The following is a 6,970-nucleotide window of genomic DNA, read 5'->3' on the forward strand; positions in this document are numbered from 1 at the left end:
TACCTACATTCATTAACCTCATTTCTCCATCTGCCTCTTAGTTGCCTGTCCATGTCCTTCCTGCAGTTCTGGTTTCTCACTTGTTTGCATTTCAGAGGAGCTCTGCTGAAATCTCCAGTTAACTTCACCTGCCTGCCCTGTTGCATCCAACTCACCTGTCTGGATGCCCGTGTACCAGCAGTCAGTTTAAACTCCTCTTACCTCCTGTCAAATAATTCTTGTTGCCTGTTCAATAAATCCTGGATGTTTTGAGTTTGTCTGTTGACTCCAAATCCCTTTCATTCAGTTTCAGGGTCTTGTGGCTAGAAACAAGCCCAAATCATCACCCCTCCATCACCGCGCTTGACAGCTGGTATGAGGAGTTTGTGCTGTGTCGAGTTTTCTCCAAACATGGCGCTGTGCATTGTGGTTAAACATCCTAACTTTACTGTTTTAAACTTTAACATTAAACATATTAACTAACCCTATAGAGTCTGAAATGTAGCTCTTGAATTTGTTTGCAAATTCTCTGTATGAGATGTCAGACTTTTTACTGCACAGTCTGACCTTGGAGTGAATTTACTGAAGATGACTGTAGTTACTTGCATACTGCTGAGTAGAGTTATTCATAATATAACAGCATAATATCAAGGTCCTACTAGAAGCAAGTCTCATAACTCTGATTTTGCAGACACATATCTAGGCAGCATTTTATTTTTATATTAAATCAAATTTCCATGGTTAAAAAAAAGTTTAAAAACTTTCACTTTTCCTCAAAACAGGATTTTTTAAAGTTTTTTTCCTATTAGGAAGTTATATTTGTAGGATTCTATGTGTGCCCTAATGTCTCTCTTAAATTCTTTCTGATAACATCAATATGATTATTAGTAGCTTTAAAAATATTAATACATTTATATTAAAAATATGCAAATATCTTAATCTTTAAAAATTAAACAAATTGGCCTCAAAATAGCAGAGTCGAAGCAGAAAGTAGCAGCTTAACATATAAATACTTAAATAAAATATAAATTATGAATAAAGTACAATTGCACTCAGTCTGTTCTTCTGTAAAGTACCTTAATAAATGTATTAAGTTATATTCTGCAAGTGGTCCTACTCATCCACTGGTCCTATAAGAATAATAGTATTACAGCCCAGTGGCATTTGATCTGATGAAAGATTTAAGACGCCTCTTGTAGTTTTGATCATTTTAAAGATTAACACCAAGCACTTAGGTTTTAATTGTGTCAGTCAACCTTAACAAACAACAGGTAGCACGCTGGTGTCACTGGGGAGAACTGCTAGACATTAGATGTGCTTCGAGGCGACAGAGGGAGACTCACCAGTGTTGGATTACTTGTGGAGTGACTCAAGCTGTTAATGTATTTCTGGCGGTGTCTTTCAGGGAAACACAAATTGTGCAAGTGTGTTATTTTTGTGAGTTTCATTTGAGTCTTTGCTGCTGTGTGTGCGTGTGTGTGTGTGCAGCTTACCAGCCTCTCTTTTTATTGCTTATTACCAGCACATTGAAACAGAATCACATGTTCCTTTTATTCAGTTTCAGAATCTTTCAGGATGAACTCGACTTTGGTGTTCTCAAAAACCGCTTCAGTTTAAAGGGGAAAATGTAACTTTGAGGTGGAGACTGCTTTGATTCAAAACTCCTTCTGACAGCTAAATTATTGATCTTTAGAATTTTAATCGGTGAAAGCGGCAGGATGGTGACCTTTCAGACAGATTGAGAGCACTCAGCCTTACCCACTCAATAACTGCTTTGTACTCTTCGTTGGACCCCACTTGCTCACAGCTGGTGACCCCGTCTACTTTTTAGGGCAGCTCGCCTCTTTCAGAGAATGTTTTCAAGTGCTGACGCTGGAGACTCTTTGTGCCTCTCTTTTTTAGTTTTGCAAAGCACTTCTTGGTCAATAATGCATGTTCTCTCTGGAAATGCCAATGCTGGCAGGGGTTGAGAGGTTGTCCGCTGTGCTGTGTGGCTGTGGACTGACATGTGTAATGTTCTAATATTCGGCACACCCTGGCAGAGCTCTGACAAACCCTTAAAAGTACTTGTCCAACGTATTCCTACTGTCAACTTGTCACATGGGTCAGGGCCCCTTTGCATCACATTTTAATGCACCAAGACTTTGTTGTCATTTTCTGACATAGAGGATTCTGCAAAATACGTTTTTGCCAGGTGAGCAAGACGAGAAGTGTGCATAAAGTGGCAGCTGGTATAATCAGACAACCTCCTGAAATGCTTTCATGCCAGGGTGTTAAATGCTGCTCTTCTGTCAGATACCGTGCGTTGAGTATCCAATTTTAAAGAGCAATAAAACCCAAGCTTTCGGAAACCAAAGGGGTGTTTATGGAATGAGTCCCTTTGGGACATATGTGGTTTGCTCTTTATTTTCCTTTGTGTTCCCCCGTTGCTCTCAGAAGATTTTCTGTGTTTTTCCTTCTTACTTTTATTTTGAATCGCTCCTTAGGTTATGCACTAAATACTACTTAATTAGGTTCAGCTAAACGCAGGCTGTCTTGGCCACCCAAATCACAGTAAAGAAAAGTCATTTTAGTGCAAAAAGCAGAACAAGTATCTCCAAATTCTCGCACTGCTCACCCTCTCATCCTGATCAGACGTAACAACACACAGAGGTAGGGAGAAATAGACTGCTGTCACTGTCAGAGCGTGCAGGTGTTCAACTATAAACGCAGAGGCAACAAGCACGACACAAAAAATTTACTCACAAGTGTGTAACCTCCTCTATCTCACAGAGATGAGTCAATATGTTGTTTAAGGTATTTTTATTCTCTTAGAGTCTAAATTTCTGTGTTGTTTCAGTTTACCAGTTTTAGCTGCTTTTGTGCTGGTTGTGTTGTGATTCTTTCTCTCTCACCCTTAATACACATTTAATGTCATCCCTGGCATTAAAGAGAGACGAAAAAGAGAGATGGAGTGGGTGGAGACGAATGTCGGGTGATGTTAGGGAGGCACGTGATGCTGAGGTGATGCCTAAAATGAGTAGAAGAAGAGGAACTAGAAGAACTTGAAAATGCAAAAAATAAAATGATGCTGTAAACAGAAGATGCGCCATTCTCAAAATGTGGACAAATTAGAAGCTGATGCATGATACAAACAGAAGTAAGTGATAGAAAACAGTTTTCTGCCATTAGGACAAAGCCACACTTTAAAAAGTTGCACTAAACGCTTTTTTAGTTGTCATTGCTCCTTTGTGTTCCTCCCATGAAGCAGATATAACATCATAAAGGTTCCCCCTGCCTTTTGTTCTCATAGGATGACAATTTTTTTGGCTGGTGATCCTCAGTTAAGTAAGGCTGTTAAGGAGCTATCATCCGTTTGTGCATTTGTTAATCATCCTATAAGAAATTAGCACTCCCTCAGCCATGGCAAACACACAACTTTGTGATTCTTGAGAAAACCCGACTGAGGATAATATGTTCTGAGCTCTACTGTTCTGGGCGCTGAGCTTTTCTAAATATCGTTGGGGACAGGAGGGAAACTCAATCACATGGTTGAGCTCACTTTTTATTCACATCCGTTTCTTGCAAATTGCTCTTTAAAATGTCAAAGCTGCAGAGCTGCTGTGACCATGCAAAATGTTTCCTTGAGGGAAGGATGGGAATATTTTATTCCATGCTGTACTTTGGGCTGTATGTACATCGGTGCATTTCCAGCGCTCTGAACACCAGGGGACGAACAACTAAAAGGGGACGGTTTGAGATAGAGCTTGTTCTTTCCTTGAGGGCAGATGAAGGTTTCTCCTGCTGAGATACCACCTCTATATTCACATTTTACATTAACATATCCTCCTTCCAGAGTGTGCAGAAAGTTTCCACATCCTTCTGGGTCGTGGGTTCTTTTATATATTCTCATATTTTATTATTGTGAAATGAGTACATTTCACATGAGGTGCAAAAGTTGCCCAGGCAACCTCAGAGCCGGAGCCTGCATGCTGTGCATTTGTATAACATTTTCACATGCTATAGTAGAAAAAAGCACCAGTATAAACTAGAGAGGCATTCTCATTTGCAAAGATTTATTACATGGCTTTTAAAAGAAGTGGTTTGTTTCTGAACCTAGAAGCCACATTTCTTTAAGGAACGGCAAAGTGTAAAAACAAAGACACCGAACAAGAACACCTTTGTCACTGAATGATAAAATTAAACTTTTAAAAAGCAGAAAAAAATCTGTTTTTTAATCACCTGCAAAATACCAGTATTCTCTATGATAACTAGTCACCTCAATGGGTACCACTTCATGGGTAACTGATGTAAGGTGATGATGTTAGGGAGTCCCACTATGTCTTTTGCAAATTTTTACATTTTAATCAAACCATTTCTAAAATATCCACCTTAGCTTCCACCTTGTTGGAGAATGGCATCAAGATTTAGTGGCTATTCATTGATCATGGAAGAAGAAGTCTTATAAGAAGGGGCTCAGAGCTGATTCTTGATGTCCCACCCCCACCTTGAACCCATCTTTTACTCCTGCTCCACACCTCACCACTGTCACACAGTCCTCATGTCCTGCAGCATGCTCAAGCAGTACCACAGTTCCTCTCTTGGCAGCCTATTATATTGTTTATTTAGATCTACAATGACACTGTGCAACTCCTTCTGACATTTTCTATCCTTCTCCATCAACACTCTCAAAGATAAAATTACATCTGTAGTGCTTTTTCCCAGCAGGAAGCCATACTGCTGCTCACTGATCATTACCTCTCTTCTTAAGCTCATTTTAATACTGTTTCCCCATATCTCCATGGTATCTCATCAGCTTTATCCCTCTCTACTCACAACAGCTCTGCACATCACCCCTATTTGTGAATTGAAAAGTGCACATCTTCTCGATTCCTCAGGCATCCTTTCACTCTCCAGGAAAGTGTTATATAATCTGGTTAAAATGTCCAGTGCCCTCTCTCCTACAGATACCTACACAGGTATGTCATCTGGACCCACAGTCTTTCTGCTCTTCATCCTCTTCATAGCTGCCCTCATTTCCTCCTTTTCACTTCCTGATTCACTAACTTTCCTCTATCTGTTTTCCTTGCTCTCATGTTTTTAAATTCATGAGATCCTCAAAGAACTCCTTCCACCTTCTCAGTACACACTCTTCACTCGTTAGCACTCTTGTTCTTTTCTTTGTATAGCAAGTCAAAATCTCTTCTCTAATCTACATTGCAGAATTCCTGCTGTTCCCTGCACATTTTGCATCATGCACTGGGTTAAATACATCCACATTCTCATACACCACATTTAAACACACACTAGCCCAATGCATTAAGTATTAATATCAAGCTGTAAGCTAATTTTGTGGCTTATTTGTGGGAAACAGCTGCTTGTTGTGTTTAGAATAGGAGAGGCTGTATAGGAGAGAATTCTGTGTGGGCTTCAAACACAGTTTGCACTCTTTCAATTACAATATCTTAATAGTGTTAAAGTCTGATTATAAGTAAATGTTAAATCTAAAAGAAAAAGGTTCATTTGACAAATCACACACCATGTGACACCATGACCCCAAAAACATTTTCTTTACCCTTGGCTAAACATTTCCAGCCCACTTCAGAGGTGCTCACAGAGACAGAAAATTAGTCAACTCAGATGAATTGGCATCACATGCTGTATGTTATGCAACTTCATAAGAAGCAGATTTTTATCACAGCAGCATGAGGTTCAGAGTTTGGCGATGAGTTTAACAGCCTGTAGCTGAAGGCTTAGAATATATATGCAGGTTACAAATTAACCTTTACATTTTAAGCATCACATAAAAGATATTTTGAGCATTTGTTTGTGCAAATGGTGCGTTAGTATGAATAATGGGGCAGCATTATCTTCTTACAGAAGCATTCTCTGTTTACATGTGTAATAAAGGAAACCCCTTTTCTTAGTATTTAAAGAGTTAGAGCAGCTCATTATGGTTGCCATGCAGAGTCATTTCCCTCATTTAGTATCCAAAAAACTGACTGGTCAGCCACAAAATTTAAAAAAAAAAGAAGCAAAACTACATCAAAATCCAAAACCATGATGTTTCCTGTCATTTGAGATGATGTGTGTAAACTTGCTGTAACTTTAAGAACTGGGAAAACTCTAGAAACTGATGGCTGTACAATAAAGTTCCTAATAGGCAAGACCCAAAGTTAACTTTGAGTACACTCCAGTATTTTCACTGGCGAAGAATATTCTCAGTGCTGAAGTTAAAGCTTGATGCTTGAACTGCTTACAAATATTTCCATAACTGCATTCCAAGCATTTCTATAAATTATATTTAGTGATGGTTTGAAGCAGAAATTTGACAGTCAAATGTCAAATAATGGTTTCCACTGCAGCTTTTAGCGGAGCTTAGCTGCTGAGGCTTGGCAGTTTTAAAGTTCAGTTATTCATAGAAATTAAATTTCTCTCCAATTACCATATTCTTCTGTTTTTACTCATAATTTATTCATTTGTTTACAGCTTCTGATTCTAAAATTGTGCACTAAAATTAAAATAAAATTCCTGTAGCGCTCTCAGATGAAAGGAGGAGAAACTCTGGGGTTAAATATGTCCAAAACTGAGTTCAGCAATGAATGAAGAGGGCAAACCTAAATTATTCACATGCTGACTACCTTTTCATTAATCTCTGAGAACTAGAAAGTGCTTCACCTCTGCAGAAGTTAATAATAGCTCCTGTAAAGATGCAAAAGGATGGGAAAGGGACGAAGCAGCATGCTGAGGATCAGTAGGCCATAAGTCAGCGAGTATACCCTTAACCTTGAAGCTAGAGGCTAAGCAAAAGCCCACATTACTATTTTTTCTACATATTTTATCACTCCACCCTAGTGATAACCTATAACATATAGACAGTGGTCTGCAAAACTCTGCATGGTCATCCAAATGGACCGGCACAACCATGCCAGTTTTTTTAAATGACCATATGGATGATATCCCCTCACTTAGTTTCTGAAACACCTGCCTCACAGGAATTTCTTGTAGATAA

This window comes from Oreochromis aureus, linkage group 19, assembly GCF_013358895.1.
Source record: "Oreochromis aureus strain Israel breed Guangdong linkage group 19, ZZ_aureus, whole genome shotgun sequence".
NCBI classification, from domain to species: Eukaryota; Metazoa; Chordata; class Actinopteri; order Cichliformes; family Cichlidae; genus Oreochromis; species Oreochromis aureus.